The following is a 19,483-nucleotide window of genomic DNA, read 5'->3' on the forward strand; positions in this document are numbered from 1 at the left end:
TCAGTTTTCCCTATTACTTGTGGAGCAAACTTTAATCACTTGATTATATTGGAGTCCACCTCTGGTTCATTCTTATGAGTTTAATGCCTAAACTCTCAGTGGGACAGAGAATCATCTTTCTTAGGTGATTGGTGGGCTACATGGAGTCATTTCCATGGTTTCCAAATAGGCTTTGAATTATAGGACCCTTTGGTAAGGGTTGGGTTCAGGAAGTACCTCGAAATCTGAATTTGGAATAAGTAGAGATCACTCCCTCAAAAATTCAATGAGCCCATTGCTAGATATTCTTAAGACAGTGGGAAAGGGTTAATAAGAACAAGGGCCATCTGGTTTTCCTTAAGGAGGGCTGAACTTCCCCCAAATATCATTCCTTTACACCTGAAGAAGTTAAACGCTCCTGTTCCCATGGAATCCTCAACCAATGTAGCCCTGACCTGTGATTTATATAAAAAGTAGCTGGTCCTTAATTTTCCCCACAATGGCTTCATTCTTACCTTATGAACCTGCTTTGTCAGTGTTCGCTTTGATTTATGGAAGATTTCAAACTCCCCAAATAACTATCCCTTTTCTTTTCATTAAAGTTAATCCCCACAAAGACACTTTCATCCTCTGATTAGTCATGCCCCAGTGAACCTTGCTAACCAGAGGCTAAGTTATTGATGTGTTAAAGATGTAATCTCTAAGTCTTGGGACCACTGAAGAAACCCCAACATGTTATTTGACAGTCAGAATCTCACAATGTATTGCCTCCTTTGAGCAGCCTTGGTCGCACGCGTTCCTTGGGGTCCATAAATCTCTCTGGCTCGACTGCCTGTGAGGACTGAGTTATTGTGGGGCCGAGTTTTGGCTGCCAACACACACTGCCCTGCACCCCGGGATATCATGGTGCCTTCTCCAGACTCTGGTTTCCATCCCCAATAACGTGTATTCAGTAGCAAATCTATTACACCAGAAGCAGCAGCTCATTGTTTTATGCCCTGTCCATGGCCTTCCTCATAAATTTGCACCAACACAGAAGTCAACAAGACTGTAATCTGGGTGTGATATTGGCCACCAATGACACTAACCCTTTCTCTTACCCATTGATTTTGAGCAATGTGCAAGCTTGGCTCAGCCATTATTAGTGAGTCTTATTAGATGATGTTGACGTCCTATCTGCACAGAAGAGCAGCCCACATGAAAACGTGGAATAATCCTTCAACAACTAATTTTAAATTTGTAAATTAGAAAAAAAAAAACTATAAACCTTAGACCTTTTTATGTATGTGAGGTTCAGTTTGGTCCACATAAAGACAATGTTTCTCAACTGGCCGAATGGTTCATGTGGCAGTATGGTGTCTGCTGCTTAGTGTTTGGCTTCTTCAGTGGTCACAATAAATGGCAAGAGAGACTCCTAGTCTTTGTGGCAATCTCAAATACCCACAGACATTTTTTTCCTTGAAAACTGTTTAAATTATCTCCAGGGAAGGTAGCACCTCTCCCCTCTCCAAGTCAGCTAAGAACCACAGCCTTAAACAAAAGAAAAACAGCAGAAGGAGATCTTAAGGTACTACCTTCCCAATTTATAGGCAGAAGACCCATCCCAAGAAAACATATCCTTGACCCTGGCTTTGTTATTGTTGTTATTGTTCATTAATGCCCATGAGTTAGCATATGCTTCTATAGGTCAGAAGGCCAGGTGGGCCCCCTTGGGGTCAATGCCCAGAGTATCTCTAGGGTGGAACCCAGTTGTCAGCTGGACTTCTCTCAAAGCTGTGGAAAAGAATTGCTTCCAGGCTCATTCAGGTTGTTTGCAGAGTTCAGCTCCTTGTGGTTGTAGGACTGCATATCCCATTTTCTTGCAGGTCAGCCAGGACTCAGCTTCTAGGGCCCATTTACATTCCTTCTCAGGTGGCCTCCTCAATCTTCACACCAGCAACATCTTCGATCCTTCCCTCATTTGAAATCCCTCCGCCTTCCTCTTCTGTCATCAGCTGGAGGAAGCTCTCACTGAGCCTATTGGCCTATACACTCTTTATTGAGATTAAGCCATTGGTCATGACCTTGGATGCTGGGGTATTGTTAAATTGCTATACAATTTTATAATGGCTTACTCTCAATTTCTGTACCTAACTCACTGAGGACTGGTTTATTTTCTTAAACGAAAATTATTTTTTAAAACTCTTTCAATGACATGAGAGATAGATGATAGTTACCAAAAACTCAGAGAATTGCTGTGATATTACAATTTGTCCTTGTCTTTTGTTCTGGCACAAGCTCCTAAAACCCTTGTAATTTCCTAAGTGATGAGAGGGGGAAAAGAGTCTATTGCACTAATAAGGTGACTTTTGGAAGGCCACTAGATAACCTAAGGATGGCTGCTAGTTGCCAGGGGATCTAAACATGTGATTAGAAGGTTAGAACTTTCAGCTCCACTTCCTGACTTCTGGGGAGAAGTCGGGGTTGGAGACTAAAGTCAATCACCAATGGCCAATGATTTCATCAATTGTGCCTCTGTAATGAAGCCTCCATAAATCCCTGGAGGGATAGGGTTCAGAGAGCTTTTTAGGTTTGTGAACCTGTGGGGATTTGGGGAGAGTGGCACACTCAGAGAGCAAGAAAGCTCCATGCCTTCTCCCCATGCCTTGCCTGTGCATCTCTTCTGTCTGCTTGTTCCTTTGGTATATATTTTTATAATTAAATAATGAACTGGTAATCTGGTCACCAAATATTTTTTCTGAATTCTATCAGCTGTTCTAGCAAATTAATCAGACCCAAGGAAGGGAGTTGTTGGAATCTCAGATCTATAGCCTGATGATCGGAAGCCCAGAGGACAAGACCTGCACTTGCTACTGGTGTCTGAAGTTGCAGGTGGGCAGTCTTGTAGTGGTAAGCCCTTAGCTTGTGGGATTTGGCCTGATACAGGCAGTGTCAGAATTGAATTAATTACTGGGTGATGTAAATAAATAAATCTTTTTAAAAAGGGCGGGGCGATCCCTGGGTGGCTCAGCGGTTTAGCGCCTGCCTTTGGCCCAGGGCGTGATCCTGGAGTCCCGGGATTGAGTCTCACGTCGGGCTCCCGGCATGGAGCCTGCTTCTCCCTCCTCCTGTCTCTCTGTCCCTCTCTCTCTCTCTCTCTATGTCTATCATAAATAAATAAATAAATTTTTTAAAAAAATTATTGGGTGATGGGGAAAATCCCACAGATCAGAACTGGGTGCAGAATTGGAATTAGATAGCGTATACCCTCTTCAACTACCTTGCCACAATCTCACCATCCTTCTCTCTCTAAAAGAAACCCCAGTTATGAGTGGGTAGGTATATATCCAGGCAACTTTTGACACTTTACATACATTTATGTGCACCCCTGGAAAAGACATAGGATTGTTTTATGTAGGTGTTTTTATATAAACGATCACCACACTGTACATGTAATCTGAAAGTTGCTTTTATCACCAAGCGGTACATTTTGAGGATTATCTATTGTGGTCCATCCCTATAGGTGTGATTCATTTCTCTGAATGCACAGTGCACTGTTTTATTTAGGCATTTCCCCTGTGTTATACATTTATAGTGTTCACATTTGCAAGCAGTGCTGCATTGGCTGTCTTGCACATGCTTCCTTGTGCTGAGGTGCAAGTGTTTCTTCTAGAGAAGGTATCTACAAGTAAAATTGCTGGGCCTGGAGTAGGAACTCTGAATTGTAAGAGATACAGTTAAATTGCTGCCTCTGGGGGCCAGGTGAGACTAATCTAATCTACAATTACAGAATTCTAAGATTTCCTTTGCCCCACATCTTCCTCGTGCTAGATCCCATCCCACTTAAATATTGCCAATCCCTTAGGGATGACCTAGGTCCTCCTGGTTTTTGTTTGTTTGTTTGTTTATTGGGGATCCCTGGGTGGTGCAGCGGTTTAGTGCCTGCCTTTGGCCCAGGGCGCGATCCTGGAGACCCGGGATCGAATCCCACGTCGGGCTCCCGGTGCATGGAGCCTGCTTCTCCCTCTGCCTATGTCTCTGCCTCTCTCTCTCTCTCTCTCTCTCTCTCTCTGTGTGACTATCATAAAAAAAAAAAAAGAAGTATAGTTGACATGCAACATCAACTCAGTTTCACATCTATAACATAGTGATTCCACAAGTCTAAACGTTATGCTATGCTCACCACAAGTGTGGGTACCATCCGTCATCATACAACGCTATCACAATATAGGTCCTCATTGTTTTAAGTTACATTTCCCTGTGTAATGAGACTGAATAACTTCTTATATGTTTATTGGCCACTTATATTTCCTCTTCTAAAAAACTGTTGCTTATACTCTGTAACCATTTTAAAATTGGAGTATTTGTCTCTTATTGATTTACAGGCATTCTTTATATTTCTTTTTGCTAACCCTGTTTGCTACATATGTTGCCAAGTATCTTCTCACGGAGTTGTTAATATTTTAACATTGTTTATGGTGTCTTTGGTTGTAGAGAATTCTTCATTTTGCAGTGGAGAACTTTATCACATTTTCCTCCATAGTTTGTATTTTGAGGGTCTGAAAATTGCTTTTAGCACCTAGCAATAAGTAACTCATCCTTAAATAGAGCTATAATGATTGTTTCTACATTTTCTTCTCATAATTGTAAAATCCTATGCTTTACATTTAGATCTTAAATCCGTCTGGAATTACGGGAAGGTTGGGGGGCTTAGGTGGGTGAATTTGATGGGAGATGGTGATTTTAGTTTCTTTCATATGTTCATTTATTGAGTGACCCGCCCTCTCCCCACTGATTTGAAACACCCCCCCTTAAACCATATACCATATACCATATACCATATACCATATACCCTACTGTAACCCAGCTAATGTGAGTTGGCTCCTTAGTGAGTCACAGGTAGAAACTACATTAAGTAGAACTTTACCCGCAGCAAGTAAAGAGATCACGGGGAATAACTTCCAAAGCTGTGACTCCTCAAGCAAGAGCGAGGAGAGCAAGGATGGGTATTTAGGAAGGGGAGCCTTACTGTCACATGTAGAGGTAGGTTTAAGGCCGCACATGAGCCTTACAGACACGTGCCTCTGCATAGGCTGCATGTTATGTAAATGAGGCTGGTGTTCCTGATTGGGCAGAGCTTTCAGTATTATAATAAGGTGGTGATTGGCAGTCACTCCATGGGTTGGTCCATAGCCCATCTCCACAGGCCTGAGTCCGGGGTGAGGCTCCAGCTGGTCGGAGTGGTCCAGGTCCCTGGAACTCTTCATCTGGACAGTCCTATTGCTTGAGGGGAGTTTTGGTTTCCATCACGAATTGCTCTCCCAATTGGCTCTTTTGCATGAGCCAAAGAGACAAAGTGGAAAGAAAAGCTTAGGGAAAAATGAGGGACAAAGGTTGGTAGGTACAGCAGGTAAGCAGCAAAGGTCAGGTCTTGGGGTCTAGCTGTGACACTGCCACCCCCCTCCTTCCATTTACAGTAGATTCAACACTAGTGACCTATCCCTTTTATTTGTTCCTGTATCAATACCACACTTTTAATTACCTTAGTTCTGTCATATGGCTTGATCTCTCACAAAGCAAATTTTACCTACTCCTCTTCCCTTTGGGACTTTTTCAAATTGCCTTGGTAATGCTGAAGTATTTACTCTTCTGTGTGAACTTTACAGCCTTGTGTCAAGCATTATAGAAAATCGTGTTGGGATTTTGTTTTTTTTTTTTTTTTTTTTTTTAATAAATTTTTATTTATTTATGATAGTCACACACAGAGAGAGAGAGAGGTGCAGAGACACAGGCAGAGGGAGAAGCAGGCTCCATGCCGGGAGCCCGACGTGGGACTCGATCCCGGGTCTCCAGGACCACGCCCTGGGCCAAAGGCAGGCGCCAAACCGCTGCGCCACCCAGGGATCCCCGTGTTGGGATTTTGATTAAAATTCTTTACATTTACAGATTAATCTGGGGAACATCACATAGCCATTTCCAAAGTTTTATGAAAATGAGGCAAAGTAAAAGAGTGCAAAGATGTAAAATTTGAAGGTAGAAAGGGCTGATTTTAAAACCTTTAAAAGATACAAGGCAACATAACATTTTTTAAAGTGGATCATGAAAGCCCAGTCGTTCATACTACTAACAGGTTTTGAGTGCTTACTCTATGCCCTGAATTATTCCGTGTGCTTAAGATGTATCATTGAAAAAGCAAACACCGCTTGTAACTTTATGGAATTTGCGTTCTAGTAGAGCGGACAAAAGACAACTAAGATGAATGTTTTCCCTCAGAAACCTACACTCTTTGCCTAGTGCTTCCATAATCCATTCTACACTTTAGGCATTAAATTGCTTTGTGAGACAGATGACAGATAAAGATACATGGTACTAGTAACACTACAATAATATCACAGGACAGATAACTACCAGAAACAATGGCACTCTCCCTGGATATCGTCAACAAAAAACAAAAAACAAACAAATAAATTGTTTCCATTGAAAAATTGAATTTCATGGAAACATCTTAAAATATTTTAGATGAAATCTTATAAGGAATGCCTGTTTAATAATCTTTTCCCACATATATGTAAGTTTTATATGCTCCTTTTGTAGGATCTCCAGTGTGATCCATGATCTGGAAAAAACAAAAGTTTAACAAAAACCTGAAAAAACAGTAATAACACAAGGAGGCTGTGATGGTGAGCACTTTCAGAGCTCTTATGTGTTGGGAACAATTCTAAGTACTTTACACATATTAGCTCATTTGTCTTCACAACAATCCTATGAGGCAGACGCTATTATTATCACCTCCATTTTATAGAAGAGGAAACTGAGGCAAGCAAGTTGTCCAAGGTCCCACAAGGGATTTGAGTGTGAACAATGTTGCAATAAAACAAAAAAGTATACTTTTTTGGAAAAAAAAAAAAAAAAGACAGACAACTAAATACAACTGACCCCTGAACCACACAGGAGTTAGGGGGACTGACCCCCCTGTGCAGTTGAAAATCTGAGTACAACTTTTGACTCCTCCAACACTTAAGAACTACTTGTAGCCTCTTGTTGACCAGAAGGCTGACCAAGAACATAAACAGTAGGTTAACACATAGCTTGTATGTTATATGTATCATATACTGTGTTCTTACAATAAAGCAAGCTAAAAAAAGAAAATGTCTTCAAGAAAACTGTAAGAGAAAATACATTTACAGTACTGTACTGTATTTATTGAAAAAAATCCGCAGATAAGTGGACCCATGTAGATCAAATATGTGCTGCTCAAGGGTCACCTGTACATAAAGAAAGGTACAGCCCAGCATCATAACGCCACCAGGGAAATAAACCGGGGATGCTGAGAGCATGACTGGGTGCCCTGGGGCAGCCTCTTTGAGTCAGATTGGAGCCAAGAGCAGGAGGATAAGGAGCAAGGGAGAAGCCCGAGGGTCCTAGGCCTTAAGGAGCCCACGGAATCCAGCGTGGACATGAGGGCCAGATCACTGGGGGACTGGGGGCCACAGTGTGGCATTCGGGTTCTCCTGTACTTGCCATGAGAAGCCAGTGCAGGGTGAGGCCAGGGAAGAGTTATGTGCTTCCTGGAACAGGTTCTTAATGGTAACAAATTTGGAAATGGGTCCCTTCTAGAACTTCTAGTCATTTACTGTGTGTGTGTGTGTTTTAATCATAAACATCATTTTACTGTTTTCCCTATTGCTACCCTCGCCTTTGGTTTCAATCTCAGTCTTTTGTAGGAGAGTAATCCCAGGTTTGCAGGAGATTATTGTACTTTCTTGAAGTCAACTAGTAAATAAACCCCCTTCTCCTCATTTTTGGCTGCAGGGCTGCAGCTTTGCCGTGTTCTGTAGCTGAGGGGGGAAAGAAATAGAGTGAACAAAGATTTCCTTTTTCTTCCTCTTGGCCAGGAAATAAACTCGGGCTTTAATGTGACCAAGGTGAAGTCTCTGCTAAAAGTCAGGGAGACCGTGGTGAGCTTGGGGGCCCTGGGGCTCCTGCCTCAGGCTGTAGGCAAGCACGGAGCCCTTCACTTCGGTTGGATCACCTACTTCGTTACTGAAACTATCAATCAGTGCGAACCAATTCCCAACGGCTGTGGCTTATTTTATTTAGCTTGTCGAAAGCCTTGGCCAGGCTCTGCAACAACTGGTAATAAAAATATTCAGTTACTGTAGATGGGATTAAGTGTAATGTTTTGTTATGGATCAGAAACTGATTTTGAAACAGGAAGCAAAGGGTAAGACAAGCTCTGGGTGGAAACACACAAACAACAGGATCCTCCATTACCTGTCACTGGGAGCGGTCTTGCCACAACCGCTTTTGCAAACCATAAAAAAGTACCTCGTCAATCTTCGAGTTTGCAAAGGGCAATGTTAAGAACTCTGGACTCAGACTGCTCTTGGGCACATTACTTGACCTGTAAACCTCCTTTTTCTGATCTGTAAAGTGAAAATAATTGTACCTTTTCACTGGGTGATGGAGATAAAGTAATACTATATATATATATATACACACTGTATATGTATAAAATATATATATACACACACACTGTATATGTATAAATATATATATACACACACACATCTATGTATATTTTGGGGTAATGCATTTTAGATTAGTGTCTGGGATTCCTCTGATTAAAACTGTTGGTCTTATTTCTAAGAGGAAAAGACCAACCTGGTGGGAACAAACTACTGAAAATCTCAATGAAACTGTGTGGTAGGCCTGGGGAATATATGGAATGCATGTTCCAAAATATACTGGCCAACCTCACACCAACTCCAGGCTTCTTCCAGCAATATGTATCCCATTCGCTGGTACCAGTTTCACCCAGTGTTCTGAAATTGTGACCAGGGCTCATCCTCAGGGGCTCAGGTCCTTCTCCTCACCCTCACCTCATCCCATCCACTCATCTGATCTTGTCTCTAAATATTGATCGCTTTTTCTCTCTGCTTTCCAGCCCCTGGTTTAGACTGGGCCTTGGCAAACTTTTTCTGAAAAGTGTGAGATAGTCAATACTTTTTTGCTGTGCCAACCATACAGTCTCTGTTACAACCACTCAACTCCGTGATCCTAGCCTGAAAGCAGCCCTAGATAATTATGGAAAAGAATGGGTGTGACTGTGTTCTAATAAAGCTTTATTTACAAAAACAGGTGCCAGGCCGGATTTCACTCAGAGGAGGTAGGTAGCTGGCCCCTCATTTAGACCACCGTGATCTCTTGGAGGTCAGGAGTGTGGCCCCCAGGCCTCCCTGAGGTCTGTTCTAATCCTGTCACTCTCAATTTGAAACATTTCAATGGTTTCCTTTTTTTTTTTTTTTGCAAAGGGTGGTCTCGGACCCTATTATTAAAATCACTTGAGCTGCTTTTAGCATCCAGAGTTCTAGGCTCTTCGCCAGAGCCACTAAAACAGCATCTTAGGACAGGCTGGAGGAGTTGGATATTAATGAGTACCCCATGGAATTCTAACACGGGAGTTCTCCAAGTGGGCCCATGGACCCCTGAGGGTATGTTGTGCGCTTTTAGGAGGGGGAAGAATCAGGAAGTGTGTGGAGGGTGGGAAGAAAGCCTAATGGGAAGGTGACCGCTGAGCTAAGGCCCAAAGGAGGAAGCATATCCCTGTGAGGAATGTTCCCGGCAGAGAGAAACCCCCCAGGCTGGCATGACTGCTGAGATGGCCAGTGTGGTCGGGGTGTGTGTTGGGGTGGGGAGCAATGAGAGGAAGAGACAGGGCCAAAGAGGAAGGAGGCCAGAACCGATGCAGGAGGGCCTCGGGGGCCACTGGGAGACTCGGCCTTCCGCTCGGGACAAAATGGGAGCCGTTGGAGAGTTCCAGGTGGAATTATGCAAGCTATTCCAGGAATTTTAGCCATCTCTTCCTCCTTCCTCACACTCGTCTGAGCACTTCTCTCTCCCGCCGTGGGCTGCAAGTCCCTGGAGGATGCGGCTCCCTGTCCCACCTGCCTTTATTCCCGGTGCCGGCCACGCCAAGGCGGCGTGGGGACTCGACAAGTAGCCACGAGTGTCAAAACGCCTTTGTTTTCCGCCGTGGCCGGATTCTGATGCTGGTTTGGTGAGAACCTCTTGAGAAAAACAGCCTTTGTCAAATAAACATGAAAAAAAAAAAAGTTCATTTTTTTCTGTGAGCTTAATAAATGACATACTATCTTTTTTTTTTTTTTTTTTTTTTTTTTACATCCCGCCATTAAGAACACTTCACCAGAGGACGAGAAAGCAACATGCCTTTCCTTTGTGATCATAACTAAATCCGAATTAAAAAATTAGTGTTCTCCGGATGCGATTCTGGGGCGTTAGAAAGGCGGATCGGCGTCTCCTGCGGGGGGCCGTTAGGGGGTCTCGCGGTTCTCTTCTCCGCTCTTCTGGGCCTGCTGCGTTGCCGCGTCGCCTCCACCTCCCTGTGAGGAGCGCTCGGGCAGCGGCTTCTCCTCAGCGCCCTCTGAGGGCCGGGCCTGCCCCCCGCGCTTGGCCTCCAGGCGCTGCGGGCCCGGCTCCGGCCTTCGTCCTGGCCCGGTATGTTCTTCCCCTCGGAGTGGACCACCCGGTTCCGCGCCCCCTTCACCTCAGAAGAGGCCGTGAGGCGAGTCAGGTGCCCACGTTCTTCAAGCCAAAGCTCCAGGTGTGACGAACTCTAATGGGGGGTCTTTAGGAGGGAGACCATGGCGGAGCGATCGCAGAGGCCTAGCGAGCGGGTGTGAAGTGTGTGGGCCACCGTGTTCTGCTCCCACAGGAGCCGTCCTTTCTGTTGGGGCCAGGCGGGAAGGGAAACTCCTCAAGATGGCGGATACGCCAAAATGGCCGAAGTTCTTGTCACCACCTCCACTTGGGACGACAGCTTGAGCAGACCCTTACACCTCTCCTTTGGACTTCCTCAACCGAACCCAATGCCCTTCAAACCCCAGAGGAGGAGGTCACCTTTGACTGGTCGAATTGCCTTCCTTTGCATATGAGCCAACCAATAGGAAACCGTTCCGCCTCACAACGTTCTGTAAACCCCCGACCACCCTGTCTTGGCGCGACCTCCTCGACTCACTCTCTTTCCCCCGTGAGTCGTGGAACCTCGCCCGAGGGTGCCTGCGATAAAATCTGTTCTTGGACCCTCGCTTGCCTTGGCGGTCTCATTTCCGTCTAGTTACTAAAAAACTTAACACTTTTTATCTGTAAGAAGCAGCTTCCTAGTTCCTCCCGCTCTGTGTCTCAGAAGTCGTTTCCCCCGGGCCTGGGCCGGCGGTTTTCAGAAGCGCCGCCGAGGAGCTTCCTCAGCGCGGGGAAGCTTCCAGCCCCTTCCCTCCATCCTGAAGCTCTGCCACGGGCTGTGGGCCGCACCCCACGGCGGGGCCGGCGCTGGCTCGAGTTTGTGGGGTCGGTGCAGCGTCCCCCACGGTGCCCGTCGTGTGCAAGCAGTGCCCTGGTAGTGTCTGTTACACGGCGGCGTGGGAGGTGTCACGTACTTTGGAACACTGGCCTGTGTGACGGGCCGCCGTTCCCCCCACCCCGCAAGCCCCGCTCCACCCGCTCCACCCGGGGAAGCGGCCGCAGGGGGGGTTAAGGGGAGGCCTTCGCTGCTCCAGGGGACGGATGATCGGGAACACGGGGTTTCTGAGGGGACTCAGGGCAGAAACCACGGATTTGGGCAAATTCCTGATGAATTAGATTTCCTGAGCTAGTGGAGGATGAGTGGGGAAAGCACCCCCCCCCCCCCCCCCCCCCCGCTCCTAGGAGCCGCCTCCCGCGGAGGGCTGGCAGCAGAGCCTGCAGGTGTGAGGAGCCTGAGACACGAGACCCGGAGGTGGGTACCAGGGCCCCAGAGGACGTGCTGCCAAGGCCTCACCTGGGAGCTGAAGAATGTTCCCCACGAGCCTGAGGGCAGCACGGAGGGGTGAACGGCTCTGCCAGGCCTCTCGATTGCTGGGGCCAAGCGGGGGGACAGCCAGGCCCTCTGCGACGACGTCACCCCCTGCACTGGGTCCTGCAGAAAGCTGGAATCCTGGAGAGAAAGCGGAAGCATGCAAGAGGAGCTGGCTCAGGGAGTAAGAGGAGACAAACAAGTACGAAAATTAAGCATATAAGAGCCAGATGAGGCCGACTATCGTTGCCAGAAGAGCAGAGTGAAGGGAGAGATTAGGCAGGAGGAGGACATTGAAATATGAGTAGGATTGACGTGAGGGGGGCGGGGGGGGGGCAGGGAAGGTATGGTTGGAGAGAGGAATGAGATGAGCAAAGGAGTTGAAGCAGGAATGAGCATGGTGTGTTCCATTACAGCAGACCATCGATCAGAAGGGCTGCAGCGGAGAGCGGATGTCAAGATCTACTCATGTGACTGGAGCAGGGGCCAGCCAACTGTGACAGTTCTCGATGCCAAGCTAAGGAGTCTGCTCCTGGCATGGAAGCAGGCCCCAGGACCTATGTTGCAGGGCCCAACGCAAAATGAAAATTCCGAGCTTCTTACTCCAACAGTAGGAGTCTCAACACAGGACGGCAGAGCGTTCAACCGTTTGGAGGGTCTCCCGAGGGCAAGGCCCGGAGCGACTGCCCCACTGCTACGCCCACGGAGGCCACGCTGCGTGTGAGCATTGAGAAGGCGCTGCAAGACTTTGAGAGGAAAATGCTGGATTTCAGTGGTGTGTAAGAAAGGCTAGTGTTGGTACCTCCTAGGTGCGTGGGGATAGGAAGTGCAGGGGGATACCTATTAGGAAATCATTGACTTGGGGCGGCTGGGTGCCTCAGTGGTTGAGTGTCTGCCTTCAGCTCAGGTCATCATCTCGAGGTCCTGGGATCGAGTCCTGTGTCAGGGTCCCCGCGGGGAGCCTGCTTCTCTCTCTACCTGGGTCTCTGCCTCTCTGTGTGTCTCTCATGAATAAATAAATAAAATCTTAAAAAAAAAAAAAAAAGGAAATATTTGGATTTGTCCCTTATGCGGTAAGAAAGCGCTCAGAGAAGCTTGATGGTTGGAATGGGACGAAGGGACACGGGTGATATATTAGCAGGGGTCACTGTCTCGAGGCGCCAAGTGGGGGGACAGCCCAGGCCCTAGCAATGATGCCGTACCTTGCACTGGGTCCTGGAGAAAGGTGGAATCCCAGAGAAAAAGAGAAAGGATGGGAAAGGAGCTGGTTTGGGGAGGTTGGTGAGGTTTAAACAGGCTCATTCACGCTGAGTAGGAGGTAAGGGCAAGGCCTCTGAGAAGTGCCCTGCTGACTGGCGAAGATGAGGAAGAAAGTTCTACATTGGAAAAGTAGATCCGATGGAAATGAGAAGTGTTGGGTAGCTGTTGAGGTCATGAGGCCACACATGCGATTTCTTAGGAATCAAGTGGATAGATAAGTGGGGTGCTACAAAACAGCTGAGTACCTTAAAATAATATTTTCTACCTCCACTTAAAGAAATTGGGCAATCAGCCGTGATGTTGGGGCCAGCAGCCCGGTGGAAGGCTTTCTCGGCTGCTATTTCCATAAGGTGGTTGTGCAAAATAACAAATCTGCTTTGAGCTTTCAGTGCTAAACATGGTTAACAACAACAAAAAAGTGCTAAAATAGCGGTAAAAACTGGTCACCATTAACCGTCAAAGGGTTCTTGTGGCAGGTTCCCCAACACCGCCGCCCCCTACCCCACTTTTTTAATGATCCATTTATTTTTCAGGCAATTCTTTCAGGAATTTGAAAGTTTAAGCAGGGGTTACATAGAGAACTAACAGGAAATGTCTCATCTTTCCAAGTTTATTGTTGAGAGTGGCCAGATGTCATTTGTTTGTGAGTGGGAAATGGGAAGTTAGATCACAGAACGTGAAATTTAAAACTCCATGCGAAAAAAAAAAAAAGGGGGGGGGTTGCAGAGTGGAGAGGAGAAACACACCCAGGGAAGCCACTGCGCCTCCCGTGACTTATGTTAGCAGTGCGGTGCACCAATGCTCATGAGCAAGACGCTAATATGAGAACATGTTTTACTGTCTGCAGGCATCACTCCCTTCGAGGTCTGTATGCAAACAGCTGGTCTCCGCCTGGCCGGGCCAGGGTGTTAGGGAGCTCTCTGCGGATCTGCTGTAATTATAAACCCCACGAAGGGCCAGGAACGGAGGCCAACGTTCCTATTGGTCATCGTGCCCCACAATAAAGAGCGAGAAAGGAACTTACAGAGAGTCCTTTGCGTTAGCGCTTACAAAAGCGACTATACTGAAATTTTTTTTTTAATTATATTTTCAGCCTCTCTGGTTTAAACTCTGGGTCAAACACTTCCAGACTGTTGAGGCTGGCGGGCCCAGATCTGGCTCCTTCGCCTCTAATTGCTCGCTGACTGTCCCGGAAATACCCTCTTCGTCCCTTGCTGTTGCTGCAGTGGGCTTTGGCAGGCTCCCTCTCGGCCAGGTGTTTTCCCCCATGGTTGCCATGGCAGCAGCGTTCAACAGAGGTTCTGAGGGGCTTGGAATTGACAAGCCAGAGGTGGGGCCTGAGTTCTTGTCTCCAGTCCATGATTTGCTGATCCATCTGTCTTCCTCAGAGAGAGGGAGAGAGAGCACATAGTACGGCAGCGTGCTTCCTTGGAAGATGACAGGCACCAGGCCAGACTAACAGACACAAATTTGGAATTGGTTATTGGATCACTGGGCCAAACATGGGAAACAGAGCTGAAGGGGAAGATACAGAGCAAAGGGATCCAAGAGCAGCAGCTCCAAGGCTCAGAACTTCTTGGCCAGTTTTGCAAAGGCCAAGAAAGCCCGAATCTACTGCTGGGCTTTCCAGGGCAACAGGAAAGATCCTGTTCAAGCCCACCCTTCTCTTCCCCTCAAGTTATTTAGCAGTTTTTCTTCCCTGGGCCCTGCCTAAGACCCAGACATTCCCACTTTCGTCTTTTCCTGGGGTTATGTCATTAAGGCCTCATTTATGCATAAAGCAAAGACCGGATTGAGAAGTGAGCCCGTTGGCCAGGCTCCTTGGCCATAATGGCTTCGTAGGCATTTACTGCCCTGGTGTCCAAGGGGTGGGAAACACAAGAGATTTGTTTTGTTTTGTTTTTTATTATCGTGGTAAAATATAGATATACCCAAAATTTACCAATTTAGCCATTTGTGAGTGTATGATTCAATGGTGTTAAGTACATTCACAGTGTTATGCACCATTTCCAGAATTTTTCATCACACCAAACAGAAACTCTGTACACATTAAATGATAATTCCCCATTCCCCACCCCACCCGCAGCCCCTGGTAAACTCTAGTCTACTTTGTGACTCTGTAAATTTGCCTCTTCTAGGTATCAACGGGGTGCCTGGCCGGCCCAGTCAGTGCAGCGTGCAACTCTTGATCTCAGGGTTGAGTTTGAGCCCCATGTTGGATATGGGGATATGCTTAATTAAAAAAACAACAAAAACCTTTGTTGGTTTTGGAAAATAATACATGCTTTTTAACACATGCTCATGGAGAAACACAGAAAAGTACAAAGGCAAAAAAGCAAAGGAAAGTTGTGTTATATCATTGTCAACATTTGCTGAATGTCATCTCGGGCACCTTCATATACATGTAGACTTACAGAACCATAGGAAGAAAAGTGCACAGATAAACTTTATAAAAATGAGATTATTCGGGACACCTGGGTGGCTCAGTTGGTTGCATTGGATTCTTGATTTCGGCTAAGGTCATGATCTCAAGGTTGTGAGACTGAGCTCTGCATTGGGCTCTGCCCTCAGCAGAGAGTCCCATTGAGATTCTCACTTTCCCTCTCCCCCTGCCCCTCCTCCCCTACCCTCTCTCTGTAAAATAAATAAATAAATCTTTTAAAAAATGAGATTATTCAATGGTGTTTTAAGTTAAAATTTCAATTTTTCTTGAATTTATCAGGAGAAAAACTAATTGAGGTTATTACCAAATTTTAGGTAAGGGAGTTTTTACAGCAAAAAATATTAGCTCTGAAAAAACTCCTCTATTTTAGTGAAAGCGATGAAGATGTTGGGCTCCTTATGATTGGCTGATCATGGTCTTCAACTTTGGCTGCAGCAGGTGAAAGCCTCGGATGAAGTGTGTACTTCCTCTGCCTCTTGCTTCCCCTCCTCCCCAGCTCTAAATCCTAATTGTTGTTGATGGATTATTATTCTCACCTCATTAAGGTGATGACATTTGCATTCAGAACAGGCAAAGTGGAGCAGGTGAGGTGAAGGGAAAGCCAGGGGACCCAGGAGGCCTGAGGATGATGTGAGCAGCATCGTAGCACTGGGACCAGGTGCTTGGAGCCCTCTTTATCAGAGCTGAATAATGGTATTGATGAGGACCGGTGACTTTTTTGAGATCTTACTATGGGTCAAGCATTAGGCTGATCAAATACCTTCCATGTATTAAGTTCCTCAATCCTAACATGAAACCTATGATCAATGTCAGAGGCTCAATATTTTTATTATTTTTGTCATATGGATAAGGAGCTGAGGTTTATGGAAGTCACTTGTCCAAGGTCACAAAACTGTACCACGTGGAACCCAGGCAGTCTGACTGCAGAGCTCACACTCTGTGTTCTTTTCACATTGGATCTATACCTTCAGCAAGGGGGCTCTCAGTAATAGAGGCCCCCAAGGATGAGATAGATGGTGGAGGGAGCATTCAACCCTTCATGTCAATGTGGTACATTCTCATGATTTATCTTGTTTGCTCTTTTTCATGTTTTCATTTGACAGATGAGGAAGAGAGGTGACTTAACTCCCCCAGGGATACAGGCCAGGAGTCAGTTCTTTGTTTGTTTGTTTGTTTGTTTAAGATTGTAGTTATTTATTCATGAGAGACACAGACACAGGGAGGCAGAGACACAGGCAGAGGGAGAAACAGGCTGCCTGCAGAAAGCCTGATGCGGGACTTGATCCCAGGACCCTGGGATCACAACTTGAGCCAAAGGCAGACGCTCAACCACTGAGCCACCCACCCTCTCCTCTCCCCCGCACAGGAGTCAGCTCTGGGGCTTGGATTCCAGTGCCAGCTGTTTTCTGTTCTGCCCTCCTCACCCAGTGATTTCTGATCTGGACGATAGTACTTGCCAATTTTAATGTAAGGGGTGCTTCCTTCAAAAACAAAAGAACTTGTGAATTAACATCTTCTCTTAGATGCCAAATGGAGAAAATTCAAGGGCTTTGTATTGGTTTCCCGAAGCAGCTGGTAACAAATTCCCACTAACTGGGTGGTTTAAAACAGTAGAAATGTATTCTTTCTCGGTTCTGGAGGCCAGAAGTCCCAGATCAAGGTGTGGGGGAGGCTGCACTCATGAAGGCTAAAAGGAATAATACTTGTTTGCATTTGCCCCTTCTGGTGGCCGCTCATAATCCTTGCTGTTCCTGGTGTATAGAAGCATCACTGCAACCTCTGCCCCTCTGTCCTCATGTGGCCCTCTCCTGTCTTATAAAGACACTTGTCTTTGGATTTAGGGCCCAACCTAATCCGAGATGATCTCATTCCAAAATCCTTACTTTAATTTCATCCTCAAAGACTCTTTTTCCAAATAAGCTTACGTTCACAGGTTCCAGGCAGGTGTATCTTTCGGGGGTGGCTATTCAACCCACAGGCTTCATGGTGAATGACTGGCTCTGGAAGCAGTGCTCCCCCAGTTGGTGCTTTTGAGTCCATCAGTGACCGCAAACAGAATAGTCACCTGCTGGTTAAACTTCAGACCTGTCTTAAAGAGGGAGCTCCTGTTGGCACCTTGTGTTGGAGCTGGCTAGAGTATGGCCACACCCACACCTGTAAATGTCTCTACATTTACTGTTAGATAAAAATTTCTCTTTGGTGAGCTAGAAAGGCACAACCTCACTTGATTTCTGTCCAGAAGAAAAAAAAAAAAAGCAGCAAAGCTCAAACCTCACGAAGCTGTGTCACAAGTCTCTCTATATAATGCTCTCCTGTCGATCACACAAATACCCACAAAGAAGGTTAGTTCAATATTTTGAATTGTCCCCAAGTTTGTAGGACATATTATGAGATTGGAACATCTGATAAATTATATTTGGAAAATAAACTGAGGTCTGGTCCAGAGAGTTCATTGAAACCTTTATCCCTGAGTTCAGTAAGGACCTGGTGGTCTAGGACTTGAGGATTCCAGCTTCCCAGGAAGCTGATCCATTGGATAGACTCTGGTCTTACTCTGCCTAAGAGACTCTTGCTCTGCCCTACTAAAATTCTCCTTTCCTTTTCTTTCCAGTCCTCAAGTCAAACCTAAAGAGGTGTAAAACGGACTCTTTTTTGATACCAAAGATTTTCCCTGAAAGGACTCTTCCTGTCTGACCCAGAGCTCGTCCCCTCCTTGGATCCTGGTCTACTCTCCCTAGACCTCAAAATTCAAGACTTCTTTTGAAATCCCAAGGGCTTTCTTACTGTATTACTTACCAGCACTTGCATGCACCTCGTTGCTGATGCTGGAAGAAGACAGATGATACAATGTCTTGCCTTCTGGTATTTCTTATCTGGGTCCCGGACCAGCATGACTGGATGTCAGGTCAATGCTGCTTGAATGACACTGGAAGCCCCTGGTATTCCTGGAATCCCACAAATCAGCAGAAAGATACTCCGTTTCTCAGAATTCAGCAGTTTCATAAATTTAATTCATTCTGTTTTACTTTATTTTTTAATTAATTCATTTTAAGATTCCAGTATAATTAACATATAGTGTCATGTTACTTTCAGGTGTATAATATAGTGCTTCAGCAATTCTATGCATTACTCAGTGCTCATCACAGTAAATGTCCTCTTCATTCCCTTCACCTATTTCACCCATCCCCACACCCGCCTCCCTTCTGCCAATCACCAGTTTGTTCTCTCTCTCTCTCTTTTTTTAAAAAATATTTTATTTTTTATTCATGAAAGACACACAGAGAGAGGCAGAAACACAGGCAGAGGGAGAAGCAGGCTCCATGCAGGGAACCTGATGTGGGATTTGATCCTGGGACTCCGGGAACACATCCTGAGCTGAAGGCAGGTGCCCAATCTCCAAGCCACCCAGGCTTCCTACCAGTTTGTTCTCTACAGTTAAGAGTTTGGTTCTTTACTTTGTCCCTTTTTTTCCTTTGTCCATTTGGTTTATTTCCTAAATCCCACATATGCATGAGATCATATGGTATTTGCCTTTCTCTGACTGACTTATTATTACACCCTCCAGATCTATCCATGCTGTTGCAAATGGCAAGATTTCATTCTTTTTAATGGCTGAGTAATATTCCTGTGTGTGTGTGTGTGTGTGTGTGTGTGTTTATGTGTGTGTGAGTGTATCTCACATCTTCTTTACCCGTTCATCTATAGACACTTGGGTTACTTCTAAGTAATGCTGCAATAAACATAGGGGTGCACATATCTTTTCAAATTCGTGTTTTCATATTCTTTGGGTAAATACCCAGTAGTGCAATTACTGGATAATATGGTAATACTATTTTTAATTTTTTGAGGAATTGCTAGTATTTTCCACAGTGGCTGCACCAGTTTGCATTCCCACCAGTAGTGCATGAGGGTTCCTTTTTCTCCACATCCTGACCAACACTTGTTGTTTCTTGTGTTTTTGACTTTAGCCA

General features: G+C 45.7%; 1 long non-coding RNA gene across 2 annotated transcripts in view; it reads right to left on the reverse strand.

Annotated features, from left to right (window-relative positions):
- Positions 1-14,568, reverse strand: part of LOC140620262 (uncharacterized) — a 40,734-nt gene extending 26,166 nt beyond the window's left edge. For both annotated transcript variants that reach the window (XR_012020041.1, XR_012020042.1), the window contains exons 1-2: positions 14,094-14,568; positions 11,795-11,950 (exon numbers count right to left, since the gene is read on the reverse strand). This is a non-coding gene — a long non-coding RNA (uncharacterized lncRNA). The remainder of the gene's footprint in view (positions 1-11,794; positions 11,951-14,093) is intronic.
- Positions 14,569-19,483: the final 4,915 nt, after the last annotated feature.

Source organism: Canis lupus, chromosome 28 (genome assembly GCF_048164855.1).
Source record: "Canis lupus baileyi chromosome 28, mCanLup2.hap1, whole genome shotgun sequence".
Taxonomy (NCBI): Eukaryota; Metazoa; Chordata; class Mammalia; order Carnivora; family Canidae; genus Canis; species Canis lupus.